Source organism: Stegodyphus dumicola, chromosome 7 (assembly GCF_044657685.1).
Source record: "Stegodyphus dumicola isolate Sdum_Otavi_A_Nest chromosome 7, ASM4465768v1".
Classification (NCBI taxonomy): domain Eukaryota; kingdom Metazoa; phylum Arthropoda; class Arachnida; order Araneae; family Eresidae; genus Stegodyphus; species Stegodyphus dumicola.
Window position 1 is genome coordinate 87,714,843 of NC_140774.1, and position 19,015 is coordinate 87,733,857.

General features: G+C 33.0%; 1 long non-coding RNA gene across 10 annotated transcripts in view; it reads left to right on the forward strand.

Annotated features, from left to right (window-relative positions):
- The window catches only part of LOC118198225 (uncharacterized), a 421,825-nt gene that overhangs the window by 254,374 nt on the left and 148,436 nt on the right, over nt 1–19,015 (forward strand). The window lies entirely within an intron of this gene.

Genomic DNA, 19,015 nt, shown 5'->3' on the forward strand with positions numbered 1-19,015 from the left:
ATATTTTTTCAGAATTTTGAAGGTAAATATTAACTATTTAGTGTTGTCTTTCGTTTCCAACTCATTTCGGAGATATGATTACAATAACTTTTTACTGCGGTTAATATGTAAATTTCATCCGTATAGGGTGACAGTAATTACCCAAGTACTACATGAAAAGTTTCAAAAGAACTGATTTTAATTAACTGAAAACATGTAAATAATAATTACAAACAAACACAAATTAAAAAAAGAGGCGAGACTTTTTGTTTCAAAATTGAGAGATCACGGTGAAATGTGCTATCAGAATTTGTGCCAAGAATATGACTTGCAAGCTCATCAGAGAATCCAGTAAACCAAGTAAGTATCTTTTCCACTTGTCTTGTGACTGTTAATAACTCATAAAGAACTTGCAACAGAAAATGATTCAAAATTGATAAAACGGTATATTACTTTGGATGACATGTAGTAACATAATGTTGTCAATAGCTTTCATTAACATTATGTTTTATGTCTATTTAAAAAATTCTATGCTATATTGGCATGTTGTATGTATATGCTATAAGAACCCGCGAAATTTCAGGCTAAACGGGATAAATTGTGTAAGCTGAATATGGCAAAGCGTACAACGGCTATCTGCATAATGGAAGAGATGCCTTCGTGGAGAATTTTCAAAGGGAAACTGGCTCGTATTCAGGTTAAATAGAGGGAAAGCCTCGAAAATCAACCAAGCAGCCAGCTTGTTCGCCAATGTTCGAACCCGTTTCGCACAACCAGTAGTCAGCGGTCATAACCACTCGGTTGCTGGCGGGCTCAGTCTAAAAGAGAAAATGAAAAATAATAATATGACAATTAGTGAAAGAAATCTAAAGAAACGAATTTTTCTTATTACATGACCCATTCAAGAATATGTGTAAGCTCACACTGTGCATTAATAAAAACAGGTAAGGGGTACGCATTCATAGCAGGACATATGCGCATCGAAAAATGTACTTCGTTTACGAATCGTCAAAATAGAAACTTCTACAACTGTGTTCTGGCAGAAAGGTGGGAGTATTTTATGATCATCAGTTTCTAACTTTAAAAAAAAAAAAAAAAAACCTTCGTGAAGGTGCATGTAAACTGCGAAAAAAAAAAAAAAAAAAGGAACTGTTTCTAATCCCCCGTTCTACTGGGCCGATTGGCAAAATTAAACTTGCGTTCTTCATGTCTCGACAGCGCTACTTAGAATATGTATCAGATTTATATATAGCATTGTACTAATATAGGTATTCTGACATAAAATCGGACTTTTTACAAAATAACATGCTAATGTTTTTCCATATTTCCATTCTACCCACAACTGCCGCGTTTTGTAAAGATCCCACGAGTAGTTTTTAAAAAAATTAGCTCTCAAAATTTAATCTCCTCAATGTTAATTGAGTTTGATATATATTTATTAATATATCTTTATTTTATTAAACTTATTTGATTCTTCTTTTTTACATTTCGAAATTTAGGTTCACTCCAAATGCTATTCGCCAATTTTTTATGATTTATTTTTAAAATTTTTATTTTTAAATAATTTTTATAAATTTTTCGAAAAAAAATTGATATATAATCTATAAAAATTTTACCATCATCTTAAAGTAGATGTAGTATTTCTAAGCATACCTGCAAAAAATTACAGTTTTTTTATTCAAAATTACCAAAGATATAAGGGAATTTATACACTGGCGCATTTTGAAATTTGCCATATTTGTTGAAAGCGATAATCGCATCAAATGTGGCTTAGAAGCTTTGTTAAAATTATTTGAAAGTAGGAACGATGTCACTTTTTTTCCGCTCATGCACAATGTAAATAGGTAGGAAAGATGAGACTTTTTCATATATTGGCGCATTTTGAAATTTGGCATATTTGTTGAAAGAGATAAAACATCAGATGTAGTTTGAACACTTTGCTAAAATTATTTGGAAGTAGAACCGATGTGACTTTTTTCCCACTAACACAAAATGTAAAAATGTAGGAATGAGGTGCCTTTTTTCCGCTCCGGCACAATGGAAGGCAAAGGAAAGTAGCTTGCGATATATTAAAAAGTTCGCCAAGTGAATTATTCTTGGCGCAAACTGAAAAAAATGCACCAAGATAAAGTTTTGAATTTCTCCATAAATTTTGCACCAAATTTTACAAAATTTAATATTTAGGCATAATTTGAGTCGTAGAATCGAAATGTGGAAAAAATTGTTATGTTATTTTAGGAAAAGTCCCATTTTGTGTCAAAATACCAATGCTAGAACAATGCTATATATAAATCTAATATGTATCCTAAGTCGCGCTTTCGAGACGCGAAAAACGCAATTTGAATTTCGTCAATCGGGCCAGTGAAACGGGATATATATATATATATATATATAATTTATCAAGCAAAGCAGTAATAACAATTTTTAAAAAACCAATTTTGGTCTAGAAAACATCTTGCGCAATATGCTGCAAAATAAGTAAAATATAAAAATTGTAGTAAGCTCGCCTAAAAGTTACCAAGAGCTGCTGCTCCAAAAGGTTCAACACGTTTTCAAAAAAATTAATACACATGAAAATCAAATCATTAGACATGTAAAACATTAAAAAAATATTAAAAAACAGAAAAAGTTAAAAAGTAAGCGGAAAATGGTAAATTAGCCCGATTCGACTTCCAAACAGGCTTTTCAAGGGAAATTTCATTTATTTGAACGTCGAATCAAGCTAACCCCATTACACGTTTCGCCGAAACAGACAATTGAAACTTTTTCGCTAAAAATTTTTTTAAAATTTAGACAAAGTGTCCTGGAAATTTTAATAGTCTCAATTCTCTGTTCCAATTTCCCGACGCGTCCGCACAGAATGACACATTAAGGTGTTAAAAAATGTTAATCAAAACCTAAACTTCCTAAATCTAGACTAAAATTAGAATTAAAATCAAAAACGAAAATAAATAGCGATGAGCTATTAGTCCTAAAAATACAAAAACATACGGGCTGGGCCTGCAAGCTTAAAGATTAACAATTTAATTTTTAAAATAACAGATTTTAGAAAACTGTAATGAAAACCTGTAATTAATATAAAATAAAACAAAAATTAAGAAGAGAACAAACTAAGTGGGTCTTGCTAAGACCAAGAAAAAGTTGTAACAAAAGGAACAAAAACTGACCTTTGGCGATGCAAAGCTGTCCCTCTTAAAACTTGTTGAAAAATGGCTGCTATACTTCTGTGTCTTTCATTTGGATGACGTACGTAGGGGGGAGCGAAGTGCTGTGGGCATTTAGCCAATGCGAAGAGATTTTCGTTATCTGCAACTCGTCTCCTATTTGCGAAGGGGGCCGGAAACCTCGGAAACCGTGTAAAGATCTCAAAAATGGCGTTTGGCTTGTAGTAGGATGGAAAAAAAAATTTTCGAAGTGAAAATGGCTAATTCAGCTAAAACTATAAAAACTTGGCCATTAAAGCAAGAGAAAAAGGAAAAAACAGTCATTTGTTAAAAAAGTCGTAATTCTTCAAGCTAGCGGGCGATCAAGCTACTATGAAAAATGAAAAAAGCCCGATTTGTTAATAAAAGCAGTAAAATTGGCCATTACAGAAATTTAAAATTATGTACACAATAGTATTTAAGATTAAAGTGCCAAAAAATTTTTTGGAGGAAAGAGAATGAATAAACAAGAATTATCTGTACATTTTTACAATAGATTCGCTGAATTAGTCATCCTTCTTAAACCGTCCGTAGCTTTAGGTATAAAAAATCATTATCTAATTCAAAAAATCTAAAAATAGGTAAGGCTAATGCCAGCTTTGGTAAGGGAATTTTTAATTATTTTATGAGGTATTTGGTTACTTTTTAAAATAGTTACGAAGTATAGCATTTCTTCTTGTAAGTGTTCCTCAGTATTGCAAATTCTTTTTATTCTAAGTAGCTGTGAATAAATTGTGTTGATTATGACTCTTTTGGAAATATTTGAATTCCAGTTAGTTAATTTAAGTGTGGAAAAATTAAATTCTCTTCTTTTGTCGTAAACTTTAATAAAATGGTAATCTATAATATGTAAATCAAGGTAGACTACATTATGCTGTTCTGTATTGGTTTTATTTAGTTTTAAGCAAGCAGGGTAGATATTAGCGATTTCTATTTTATGGTAGTTATTAGACGCAATGACATCATCAATATATCTATAGATGTGTTGGAAAAAGAGACTTTCTTCCGTACTGAGTACATAAGTCAATTCTTTAGTAAACAAGAATAATTCACAAACTGAAGTTGAAAAATTCCCGCCCATAGGGATTCCCTGTACTTGTTTATAGATGTAATTGTCAAATTGAATAAAATTATTGAAGAGTACGCTGGTAAGGAATAGCTGCCATTTTTCGTTGCTGAGAATGGTAGAAATTTGTGGAAATAAATCTGGAAGAGCAAGTAAACTTGTAAAAATTTTTTCGAGTGGTAGAGATGTATAAAGGTTTTCAAAGTCGTAGCATTGGATATGTTCTATTTTAAGTGAATTCATAGTTTTAAGAACTAGTTCATTACTAGAGATCATCCAGTTGCAATGCAAACCCTCAAAATCATAGTTATTGATTAGGTCACGAATCATACGAAGTTTTTGTGCAAAGAGATAATCTATTTCTTTGAGATAACTTTTTGTACTATTAGCTATGAACCCTGATATTTTTTTATGCGCAGTGTACCTTTATAACGGGGCACTGGTAAGCAATCATTAAAAAAAAAAAAAAAAAAAAAAAAAAAAAAAAACAGTTAGGAAAGGCTTGAGGATAATACCGATGCTCGAAATCACTGGTCTGACGTAGCTAGGATGACGTCGAATTCAGGAAATTCCTGAATTGACTTCACCCACCAGCGGCCGAGCGGTAAAGTCGCTGAACACTGGTGGTTCGGTCCGAGGTTCGAATCCCGCGAACGGGCTGGCTGCATGGGTGTTTCCCCATGTGTAACGTGTATACGAGCCAGTTTCCCGTAGAAAGTCCTCCACGACGGCATCCCTCTCCTTAGGCAGATAGCCCTAGTGTGCTTTGCCATAATTAAATACACCACACCACCTGAATTGACTTCCTTGCGTATAAGAAAAGATAGTGATACATTCTTCGCTTTTTAATAGGTCTTGAAATTTATCAAGAAATAAAGGCGCATCATAAAAAGAATTAAACTGGCAAACTTAGACTTTTATGTACCCGAAAATGCGGCTTTAAAATCCTTCTGTACTTTAATACATTACACCAAAATTTCATTTCACTTTCTTAAAACCCAAACTTTCTTAGATTTCTCATTTAGGATTCACCGCAAAGAGCAACTTAAATTTATTATTTAAAATCGGGCCAGTAGAACGGAGATAATATATAAGAAAAATATTTCGATTTGATTAAACTTTTAAAATAATAATAAAGATATTTGAAAGCTTTTGCATTTTAACGATCACCCGAATGATTTGTTAAAGTTTTTTTACGCTCTCGCCGAGATCACAGTCTACTTAGTTTGCTGCTGCATTCACTCCTGCTAGCCCATTTGTTTTGCACACTTGTGCCATATAAAATTCAACAGCAAAATCACAAAATTTTTATTTAATTTAATGAAATTTAGAATATAAGATGAAGTGCTAAGTATTGGTATACATTTTTATATATTTTTCACTCTTTTCTCACTTCATCACATCAGTTTTCAGTTTTGTTAGTAAGATGGCTAGCAAAAAAAAAATTTTGACTTTTTATTATTAACGATTTATGTGTTAACTTCATTATTAAACATCGCGGTTTTCGCAATTACGCCACATGAAATTCAATTCAACATCAAAGTCACCACATATTGAAAAGCAGCATCTTTAAAATTTCGGGGAGACAGTCTCCCGCTGGAGATAAAAATGTTTTATTCCACACAGTGTTGCCACTGCTTGCTTTGAAACCATTGAGTTTACTAATCAAAAATTCGTTAAAGTTTCACAATATATAAAATAGTTAATAAAACAAAATCAAATTTCCCAGGAGAACATGTTCGGGTAAAGGACTACTTTATTCATATTTTTCGATGGCTCTAGGTACCGTCGTTTTTTCGCATTTCGAAAAACATTCTTACATTTATACAGAATCCTCATTATTCAATTTTTTAAAAAATAATACAGATCAGTAGCATTTGGTGGCAGCAATTTGAAAAGTGCTTCACCATTTATAGTGATTAAACAAGATCCCGTTTCGAGACTAATAGCCCATTTGGTCTGACGCCCCTTTTGGGGCTAATAATTCAAATCAAATTAAAGTTATATAAGCAAATATTTTTACTTTCTGCTGAACTGCTTAATTTAAATTTATTTTTTAAATCCTGTTTATAGGAAAAGTGAATGTCTGTATGGCCGTGGCTAAAAGCCTCCTAATCATTAAAGTAATAAATATTTACTTGAGGATTATCACCGATGTATAACAAACGGTTTTGTTATAGTGTCATTACTAAATGTTCAACCGTTGCCAACAGCAACATATTTAATTTAATTCTTTTGGATTTTTTTCGTTTCCATTGAATAAAATAAGGATGGCTTTACAGTACAGAAAGCAATAGTAATAGTAATATCAGCTGTTGAAACTGTGATGGGAAAAAATGGAGAAGGAATAATTATAGATGTTGCAACATTGAGGAAACAATATGTTACTTTTCTATGAAATCAAATGTACATAACAGGCGAAAGATTAGCTAACATGTGCAGAGTTTATAACAATTTGATTCAAATTTCATGTAAATTCATGTAATATTTAATAATGCTTGCTTTTTTATAGCACGTGATGTGAGCCTCATAAACCTATCATTTTAACATCATCAATAAGATTGCAAATAAAATGTAGAGAAACATCAAATAAACTTATAGAAAATTTATTTAAACTTAAAGATACCTATGTTGTTAAAACGTAGCGCAGAAATGATGCAAGTAATATTTTGCCTACAAGCTGCGAGCAATAAAACTGCATAATTTAAGCCAAAACTGAGCACGCTAACTTTCCAAAAGCCTAATAGTCTCCGTTATTCTGCGACACAAATACGATTAGGAGTGCATTCAAAATTTGTGTCTAAATTGCTTGCAAATTATACCTCTTGTTTAGAAGGAAACTTTGTACATCCATGTATATTTATCTACACATATAAGTTATGTATCATTTAATGCTAGTACTTTAAAGCAATATCTCGAAGTCTAATTAGTATTATTTTATACGTAATTGATTGTAAACATGAAGTTGACAGCAACTACTAGTCGGATATTTTAGTGAAATTTTTTTATTGCTTCTGACACGCAGTCTAAAAGGTAAAATTTCATTCCGGTTAAATTTAATTCGATATTTAGATTCACGCTGAGGACTGTCGGGAATATATTTTTACCGAATATTTTAATATAACTTAGCATATAAAATCTTGGTACAGTTATATGTCCAGATACATATTGAATGATTATTTATTGATTATTATTATTAATATTATTAATTGATTATGCCAAAATACTGAAGACTATCTAACCTAAGAGGAATGCTTAATAGGGAATCGCGTTTATATTACACGTGGAAATCATCCTTGTACAGTCGAACTCGTTTCATCATCCGTGTCTAAGTCAATTTGCGAAGCTCAGAGACGAATTAAGAAGAAAAAGGCTAATCAATGGAAATCATTTTACGAATTTAATTCGGTGTTTCTCATCCAGCGCGTTAAGAAGCCTTATAAGGCCTTACTTATTTATATTGTTATTTGAATATATGTTTTATATACGTTTCATATCGTCCAGAAACGGATTGCTAAAACATTTGTTGCTATTTATCATATAGTCATTGAAGAATTTAATTTTGAATTTTCACTAAACTGGCAAAGCTTGCAACAATATAAAGTTTAGAATTTCCACGTGCTGATAAATGGAATGATTCTAGATATCAAATACCTGCAATAATACTTAATAATAGTTTATCATTTGAAAATAAGTCAAAGGGAATGGAAATCACCTTACTTAAATAAAAGAGAAGGTTCGAACAAATTATTACCGTATAATCTAAAGACGCTTCGCTTCACTAACAAAATATTTCCCGTTTCGTTATAGAACTGACAATTCCGTGATTTGATACATCTGATGAGAACAATATAAAAAACTCTAATGCGGCCAGCACATGACTTCCCGTTAAATCCATGTTTTAAATAGCAAAGCTTTTTAAATAAAGTATAACTCCCGACTGACCATTTTTATTCCAATAAACGGAAAAGTTTGTAATACCAAATTCTGGATTTTATAAACTGCTCGCCCTCCAAAATGCAACACCATGAAGAAAGCATCCAAACAGCATAGAACTTGCATAATATGTAACTGCGATGGAATGTGCAAATAATTACGATTTCAGCCCATGCTAACATCAAGGGAGACTGCAATGCTCCTTTATTCCGTATACAAAGGGTGGAAAGATTGCCGTTTTGAATAGTGTGAATAATTCTCTCGCGAGATTTTTTGTGAGTGCACTTTCAGTATGCCTCGTATAGAAAAGCATGAGTATCTTTGGAGTACGTTTCTGAATTCGACCGAGGCAGAATTGTTGCAAGAAGAAACTGCAGATTATAATTCCGGGAAGTCGGTCTCGGACGTAGCTTCATGCGAATATGGAACTCGTGGATGCAGGAATATGGAACCGTGGATGCGGCTGACGAACAGAAGCAATTGTAACTGCCTCTTTGCGCTACTCAATGGGAAGACAAGAGTATTGTGCGCATAGGGCTGATGCAGCGCAATGCCCCATCCGCAACCATACCACGAGGGATACAATCTGTAACACAACAGTAGGTGACTGCACGAGCAACTCGATGTCGTTTACAATGCAATGGACTGTCCGCTAGGCGTGCATTGCTTCACTTATTTTTAATTTTAATCAACATGTCTTTAGCAATTCTATGGGAATAACAAACACAAAAACTACATGCTGATGCATATATTATACATTTTGGATAAGTCCTTAAAGAACAACCTAAAATTATGTTAAAAAGATCTATAGATTCAGTTTTGAATGTTAGATCAGGAACCATCGTAAAAATGGTAATAAGGTACAATCAGTCGTGCTGTTCAATAATAAATCATACAGATCAAGCCATTACTGCACCTTCTTTGGATATTACATAATTTTTTTTCACTCATAAAGAAGTTCCTTCGTTAAGAAAACATTTGTCCCTATTAAACAGCAATCCAACAATTTTTTATCAATCAATTAGTTTTCGAGATGTTTAGATTCCTAATCGGTAGGTCCTAAAAAGAATGCTCTGAGATAATGCGCACAACCATACTGAAATTTTTTGGCCAAAGTTGGCAGGCTAGACTATAATTTCCTTACGTGGACATTACCGTATACCGGTGGACAATCAGAAGAAAGTGCATTGCTGGGTAAAGGAAAAGGAAAGGAGCATTAAGTAGTAAGTAGTCAATAAATACAACCGAAAAACTTGCTTGTCTAAATATTTTTAAACTGCCGCTTGTACGAGAAAATGGTTGTGACTCTCACTGCCGTACCGAAGGGCCCAGGTTCGAATCTCGGAGAAGACACGGGTATAAATTGTCTGTCCCTTCACAGAAGGCAGTGGCACACCTATTAGGTGCCTCCATAATAAAGTGACCACCGCTTCCGACCTTATTAGTGGCCAGCGCGTATAATAACTAGTGCCCGTCATTAGAAGAAAATTTAAACCTTAATACTCCCCTGTTTATGTAAATATTGCAGGCCAGCCTCCTTATAAAGACCATACTAAATCATGTCTATATCAAACCTTCATGTATATTGGTCTAATTTTCATTCATGTAACATTATTTATTTATTTATTTATTTATTTTTTATTCTAAGACAAAATGAAGGTTTCAACTAGTCTAAAATTTAGAAAGACCATGTGTCTAAGATTGCAGTGATATTTCGTAAGCCCAAATAATGTGCCCTTTCTGTTCATGCAGTCTCTTACGAATTCAGCTGTATAGAATTCCTTCCTTACTGCGCAACTTCGTGGTCTAACTGAAAGTACGTTGATTAGCAACTGAAGGGGCGGAGTTCAAATTCCGGAAAGGGCATTACCAATTTTTCATGTTTAGTGCTACGAAATAAACCTAGTAACTCTATAAAAGACGCTTGAACCCAGTCACCCTTTTAGGTGGGAAAGATGTAAAGAATTTTCTCCTTCCTTATCGTGTGCCTTCGTGATGTATTTGAAAGCATGTCATTCAAGCAGTCGGGAGGTTCGTAGTTCGAATCTGTGCAAGAGCTGTGCTGAATTTTACTGTTTTCCGCTCCGAAATAAACCTAGTAAATTTACGCAGCAAAACGTATAATATCAAGATTTTTTTTCGTTTTGTCAGATTCGTAAGCAGTCGAAAATGGGATGGAATGAGATAGTGAAGTTAGTAGAGCTCCTATTTTTACATTTTAAGGGCTAAAGCCAAGCAAAAAAAGTTGGAATTATTACTGCCGTCTTATTTACATGTACAGCTGCCCTTTCAACTCTGTTTTCTGATCGTTTGAGTTGTAAAATAGTAACCTGCTGACTTTTGACCTCGCCGAGTAGGTTTACACTTCCGTATGGCTAAAAATTTTTATTGAATGTTTTCCCTTCCTGCGGGTGTTTAGTTAAAGTCTGTTTTAACATTTAAAGCTTTTGTCGTGAAAAAGAACCATTTATATATATGATCAGTTCAAATTAGCGGTTATTTAAAGCTTACTTATTTAGCGGGTATTTAATTTTAGCAGTAGTTTAGGGAGATTATTCACTCTATTTTATGGTGTTTTGTAGCTTTAGTAAACTTTTCACTTAAACACGTGGGTTGAAAAAGAATAGGGCGAGCCAACCCTTTCCTCTCCGTAAAAATGTTTTTTGGTACAAACCATCAAATGTTGAAACCGTCTATCACAACCTTTCAGTTTCAGATGCTGAAAAGTTATGCTTAAAAATGTTACAGCAGTAGTAGGAGCTAAAAACAGTGCTATGCAAGTAATTTTTGTCCACCAGATGGGATATTTGAGAACTTTAGGTCATTATAGTGCATTACGCGAAATTTTAGAAATATATATAAAAACGCAATGAGAAAAATCTGAGTATGAAATAAAATAAACAGAATATTAAGCTTAAGTAACAAAGATGTGACCACGCGATATAAGTAACAAAGGTGTGATCAGAGAACAAAACAAAGATATATTCAAAATTTAATATAAATTTTATATGATATTATATCTTCCATTACATTTTGTATATCACTGCAAATTTTTCATTACAAAACAAAGTATCCGCCTGATTGCGATAGCTATTTTTCTTCTTTTCCCGACTTTTGATTTTTGACATATAGTTCTTTCATCATCCCACTTCGCCATCTCCTGCAAGGGCATAGGTTGGTGGGAAAATTAAAACAAAAAATAAAAAAAAAAGGATTAGTATTTTATATAACATTATGTAAGCTACTGCAACCATATTGTCTGATGTAGTGAAGGAAATATGCAAACCAATGCTGAAAATCCAACTTACAGATATTTATTTATGAGTGGTACCGTGGGAAGATAATGTGTAGATGGTGAAATGTATCTTTTAGAAAGAATGTGAATGGCTTTGCGAAATGGCGTGCTAAGGCCATAGGTTGAAAAAAAAAAAAAACAGCTATAGTTAGTTAAGGCATAAAAATATACAGCAGTTCATTAAAACTGACCATTAAAATTCCATTAAGAAAACTGACAACAAACTAAAATTTGCGTAAAATGTAGGATATGCTGGGGTATGCAAATGATTAGCCTTTCACAGGATGCGCAAATTACATACAAGAGTAATGACACCTCAAAGCAACATAAAAGTGCAGACTGAAATGCCTGTTTTCATTCAAAAATCACGTTTTAGAGATTCGAAGCTGATTGACCTTGTAAAGCAGAATAGTATCAACATTAACTTACATTTTATTAGATATAATGCATAATTTAAATTTCTACATTAGAACGAAGTATAAAAATTAACATGATTACTTGTAAGTAAAATTGGTGATGGAAATATGGTAAGATCCACTAATATTTAAACTTTAAATTAATAAGAAGCTGGATATTCTACGGAGGCTAAATCAGCCTTCATTTAATTTATAAGTTTTCACCCAGAATGAGCAATTTTGACTAAGACAAAAATTTACGTATTTTATCGGCTAATATTTTGAGAAGATGATAATATTTAAACTTCAAAGAGATAGGAAGCTGGATATTCTTTTGAGGTTGAGTAGTATCAGCTATCATTTAAATTATGAGCACCCAGAGTATGCAATTTAGTATACAACAAAGTTTTACCACTTTTATCGGCTTTGTAGATGATAATACTTAATGATGTAGTAACTTAAAAATAACTCAATGATATTTAAACTCGATGATAATATTTCAGAGGGATAAGATGCTGGATGTTCTTATGAGTCTGAGCAGTATCAGCCCTTGCTTAAGCTTCGTCCAGAGTGCGCAGTTTTGTCTATGGCAAAGATTTACTATTATTATCCGCTTTGTAGATGATAAAATTTTGAGTCACCTTTCCACAAAGCCGCATTTTTCTTTGAAAAATTAATATAGCTGTTTATTGTTTTTGCACTAACTCTGTGATTAGTTTTTAAGAATTTTTACGAATTCAATTGTATAGAATTCCTTCCTTACTTATTGTTTCTGCACTAACTCTGTGATTAGTTTTTAAGAATTTTCTTAGGGCTGAATGCAACCGTAGCAATGATTTTTTGATACTGAGAGTTTAGAAATTTGTGGGAAATTTAAATTATATTTTGTTTTAGCTTTAGAATCTTTTGAAATGTTTGAAGTCAGAAAAATGAAGAAATCAAGGAATTGCGTACCCCAGGATTCGAACTCCGGATTTCCTGAATACGCGTCGAGCGTGCTTCCAGTTACACCACGAAGGTGCGGGAAAGGGAAAGAGAAAGTACCTCATATGGTTAATCGACAGCATAACCTTAAAACTCTCCACTTAGTGACTGATATTTGCTGATATGATTTTAAGAAGGAATAGTTTCAATTATTTCAAAATGAGTTTTGGAATCAGAAGCAAGAAAATTTGTTTGGTTTTAATAACAATTTTGACTCATGATTTATGTTTAATAGTTAAAAAAAGTTTGCCAAAAAATAGCATCTAAATGGAGATGCTAATTTTGAAACTATTTTAACTCATGCTCAATTTCCTACCACATTTTCAACTTAAAACTAATAAATCTTTTATTAATTTATTGGTGAAGTTTTTTTTTATATATTTCTGCTTTATTAATTGCAGCTCAAGAATATTTTAAATTTAATATGCACTCGTCTTGATTCCTATTCTGTAATATTCATCAACTTTGAAAATAGAGAAAATGCAAAGGATATTATGCATCGATACATGTTTCCTTTCATATCTTTAGTTCCCATATCCAGTGCTGAAATGTGCGATATAAAAATCATTTGAATAATATCTTTGTGTATTCTTAACCTTTTTTTTTCAAGAATAACCCTTCTTGAATTTTAGTTTACTTTGATGGCCACGTATAGCAATTCGAGGTTATTTTTAAAAAAAAAACCAAAAATTAAAGCGTGTAGAACTTAGAGAATATTAGAAGCAAACGCAATCAAATGCAAACGGAGCTTTATACAGCCTCAAAAAAAAATCTCTCTGAAACACAACTGTGCTATACTAGTAATATAATATATACATAAGATTATCAGTTGTTTTCGTGATGCACAGTACACACACGTAAAACTACATTAAGACTTTAAGGTGCCTTTAGCATTTAAAAAATTTTAGTGCCCCCACATTTATTTATATTGATTCATTCATTCTCAGTCTTATTAGCTGTACCATACTTTCCATGGTAAAACCAGCAATGGGTTTTTTGTTGTGCCCCCTTTTCTTCAGTCCCTAAAGACCCTTTTTGTAGTGCTTCCTTTCCTTGAGGCCTTAAGCACAGACTTATTTTGCTTGATGGTTAATCGATCTCTGTATTCACGATACTTAGATAAATATTGTATTTATAGGTAAGATTAAACGATAACCTTAATTTGCAATAGTCTCTTGAATCTCTTTTCAAGTTTTGTTATTTACCTTTTCTAACCTAAAATTAATAACTGCTCAAAATAAATCTCTCTAAACTGGTTCATTTCGAAATTAATCAGTGTTATGTGGTTTTTAACATAATGCTAAAGGCGTAGATACATATAAAAACGTTCAGCCATTAATAATTTAAAATTTTTGGGACTGAAAATTAAAACAACCAGTCAAAATCAAGGTGAATAAAAACAAAATGACAGATCCAGACATTCAAAGTATAATCAGCACATTTCTTTCGCACTTTTCTCCCCTATTAGCTTGCTGTCAACTTCTGCTCTTTCTTTCTAATACTTAAATATGGTAAAAATATGAAAGAGTTGCTTGAAATTACCGAACAGGAGTATACCCTTCTCAGTGCTTCAGTATGCATATTATTGCTTCAATATGCGTATTTTAAAAGGATCATCTGCTATTCCATAATTATGTATCTGTTGGACGACATCACTAAAGTACCTTTTAATTTTCCGTGTTGTTTCTCCTATTATTTGACTGATATACGTATTTGCCGATCAGCAGGATTTTAATACCTGATTCTAAAATCGTCATTTGGCAACGGTAGATCCAGATCATCTACAGTGGATGGACAAAAATATGGAAACACCTTATGAAATGCATGTTTGAAAAGAAAGATTGATTTTAATGAAATGTGTAGGTGGCGCTCGCGTTTTTGACTACTGACGCCACCTATACAACTTCGTAAATGTGCTAAACAGTTCAGTTGTTGTCGGAGTACTGTTATGTGAGGTTGTCATTGCATTATGTCAGAGTTAACAGACTTCGAACGTGGGCAAATTGTTGGAGCACGTATGGTAGGTGCTTCCATAAGCAAGGTAGCCGAGGTGTTTAGTGTTTCAAGAGGTACTGTGTCGAAGATTTATTCCGCATATTTGAAAAGCGGAAAAACATCATCTGCTAAATCACAGCACGGACGAAAGTGTGTCCTGAGTGATCGTGACAGACGATCATTAAGGGCAAATGTGACGAAAAATAAGAAGACCACAGCTGCAAAAGTTACTGCTGAAATGAATGTTGTGTTACCGAACCCTGTGAGTACCAAAACAATTAGAAGGGAGCATCATAAACAGGGAATTGCTGGCCGTGCTGCAATTGAGAAGCCACTCATCAGTGATGCTAATGCCCGTAACAGGAAAAGGTGGTGTTTAAGTCATAAAGCCTGGACTATAGAGCAGTGGAAGCGAGTAATATGGTCTGACGAGTCTTCTTTCACATTGTTTCCCACTTCTGGCCGAGTTTACGTCTGGAGAACGCCATCTCAAGCCTATAATACACACTGCTTGTTGCCAAGAGTGAAACATGGCGGGGGTTCTGTTAAGGTTTGGGCAGCCATATCGTGGTTCTCTGCTAGCCCCATGATAACTGTGTCAGGGCTCATGACTGCTAAGACTTATGTGAACATTTTGGCCGATCAAGTTCATCCCATGGTACAAACTTTGTTCCCCGATGGTGATGGTGTCTTCCAAGACGACAAAGCCCCTGTTTACACAGCTAACATTGTCCAGGACTGGTTTTCTGAGCACGAGGGTGAGTTGTCCCATCTCCCCTGGCCACCACAGTCACCAGACCTGAATATTATCGAACCTTTGTGGTCTACATTGGAACGGAAAGTGCGTTCTCGTTATCCACCGCCAACATTGTTATCTGAACTTGCCACCGTTTTGCAGGAAGAATGATATAATATTCCCTTGGCAAACATACAGGAACTGTATTTATCCTTTCCGAGAAGACTGCAAGCTGTTTTGGATGCCAACGGGTTTCCTACACCATATTAAGCAAAGAAACATGTTTTTTTAAAGGTGTTTCCATATTTTTGTCCAACCCCTGTATTTTTATGATGTCAAGTTCATTACCAGTTTCACTAGTAAATGGTACTGTAACGACTAAAGCTAGATTCTGCAAGGTGAAGATGCAGATAAAGTAATACTGCACAAGCAGAACACTCGCAAATGCACTCACACAGGTAAAAGACAAGTCACAGAAGAACTGCTATCTTTTCATATGCTGTACTTTCTGCAGGACAGGATTTTAAAATTTTTGATTCTTCCACATACATTTATGCCAATTTTTCCCCCGTTCCTTTTCTCTCGATTTTCAGCTACACGATACATTCCTTGATAAAACTGGCAATGAGAAATTTTGGTGATGTTTCTTTTTCCGAGTCCCTAAGTACCTTTTTGTGGCGCCCCTTTAATTGATGCACTAATCACGTGCTTATTTTGCTTTATGGTTAAAACAGCGCTAATTTATGGCTTTGAATCACGGGTGATTTATTCTGTCATCTAATCACATTACATTCAGAATGAACTTTACGCAATATAAGAATTACACATTATTATAATGTCCGAAATAAAATTGGTATGGTTTGTTTATTCACATACCTAAAAATCATTCAACCTTTTTATTTTCTGTAGTAAATTATTAATTTGACTAAAAGCCTCTTTCCACTAGGTAAGAAGAGGGTCAAGTCAGTAATGTTGGTTCTGTAGCAGCTTTACATTTATTTGGGATAGTTCTCTTGGATGACTTCTTAATTCCCAAACTTTGCGTATCCGCATGTTTTGAAAAAGAGATGTGCTTGAAAATTCTCCTTCAATGTAATGAACTTTACTTAGATCATAGTGTCAAGATCAGATATATCGCACATCAACAATTTTATAAGCCATGCTGGTACATTCAAGTTAAAGCGTTCTCGGAAGCGAATATTAGAATTTACTTTTAAATAACAAATTTCTGCGAAAGTTTTGCATTCTATTATTATTTATTTATTTATTTATTTGTATTCATGCTTTTTACTTTCTTATATAGTGCAAGCTTAAATGCTGCTCAATTTTATTTTGTTAGTATTAAGTCATTTTCTGCTCCAACTTCAGTGTCATTTCGTGGAGTGGGACCAAAAGTAAAATTTAAATTTTGTGCACCGAAAAAGCTACATTCTTGACGCTGGAACATGCTTTTGCAGAGGAACTCTAATTTTAATTACAAAAGAATTTTTTAAACTGTTTTAACTGTATTTAGCGTTTTATTTTTATTTTTTGTTTTTATTTTTATTCTTTATTTATTATACTTTGCAATTTTTAATGAAGATACTTTGAGATTTTATGTACTTTTCCACTTCCGCGGAGTGGGAACTTAATTAATGGAATGAGAAATATAGCTCTAATGGAATTCGAGGAAATAAGTTTAAATGAAATGCAGCAAAACGTGTATATAATTTAATCTTCCGTATAAGAAAGTCATATGATGTCCAGATCAAATATTTTAATAAAGAATTAACTAACAATCCCATTAGTAAACTTTTGTGATTAATGGAAGCCTGATTATGGCAATCAATTTCCAGTGTATATTCCGCTCTCAATCCCTTGTTCATCATTGACTTCCTTTAACATGTCATCGACACCCGGGCTGTCAGTAAGGACTCCACTGATTATTCTTGATCTAAACCTTTCTTTATCACATTAATTTATAAAGCTAAAATTAAATCTAAGTCTTTGTGCATCATTCATTTGATAGCTACATAAAAGAAAAGAACTTTATTATACGATAATTAAAACTTTACTAACAATAATTATAACTTTATTATATAATAATTGTCCATTTAAGTCCATTTCAAATAATGTTAGCCCGAATATTTATTAGCGACACCAAGGACTTACGATATTTAAGACGCTTGTCCTTTGAGATTTTAAACGCTTTATTAGAATACAATCTGTAACGCGTGCAGATAGACGTCAGATTGCATCGCTTTTAGCATGTAACGACCTCAATTATAGCAAAGAAACCTTGATTAAGCATGAAAGCATCATTATGTCATTTCATTTATTGTATGAAAATATCCTGTGACATTTCGTAGTGTTAAAGACTGATTACAGTTTCATAGAAGGAAACCCGGAAATTTATTCTTTTTTGAAAGGATATAAATAATTAAGAACTATAAAAACTGCAATGTATCTTGCATATATCTATTGCTTTCTTTATGTTTGGAGAATTCCAGCTTGGAAATAAAACCGTCTTCCAGAAAGTCAATAAAAGTTATTTTACCTTCACTTACATCTAAATTAAATCAGAAATTGAAACAATTAGGCTAATTGGGCATAATTTCCATATCAATTAAAATTTAACGCGCTTTTTAAGGAAAAGATTTTAAGAAAGAAAAAATTCATAGTAATAAATGAGCTTTAGTTTATATATGAAATAAATAAAATTATGAATGTGATATGTTTACTTTAAAATCCTTTAGCTTTTGAACAAATTCCTTTATCCTTTTTAAAATACTAACTATCAGATTTTATATATATGTGCACACATACATGTATGAAAAACTTTGAGATGTTTTTGGCATGAAGATTAATAAATTAATTCCATATTAGCAGCCACAGTGGCCGATTTGGATTTTCTTTATTCATGAGAAGTACATTCTTATCGTAAATATACTTCGTAATGGACGCGAAATGTGCCGCCTTTCTTGATCACATTTGTGCTTTACCTACGTCTTCATGACAGTTAATTTTCGATGGATTGGAAAAAGTACAGCAACGGAACGCAAGCAAATTGGCACGACGGGAGCGAGTGAGAGTATGCAATATTCCTAAGATTAACTATCTTTTTAGAATAATTGAGTAATTTAGTTTTAGTTTTGGTTTACAGTGATTGGTTAGCTAATGATTTTCTAAAATTATTATTGTCTGAAGCTTTATGTAAACTTCTGTGTCATTAGTGTTGTGAAAGAATCATATGCAGTGATTATTTTCGAAATGACGCAGTGATTATAAGCAGTTACCAATTTGGGAACAGAAAGGGGAAGTATTCAAATTAAAATAGAGAATTAAGGAACTATGGCAAATTAAAGTTAGATTTTTGATTACCATACCTTTTTTTTACATATATATATTTTCTAATCTGGCATAAAAAGGAAGGTAATACATATCGCT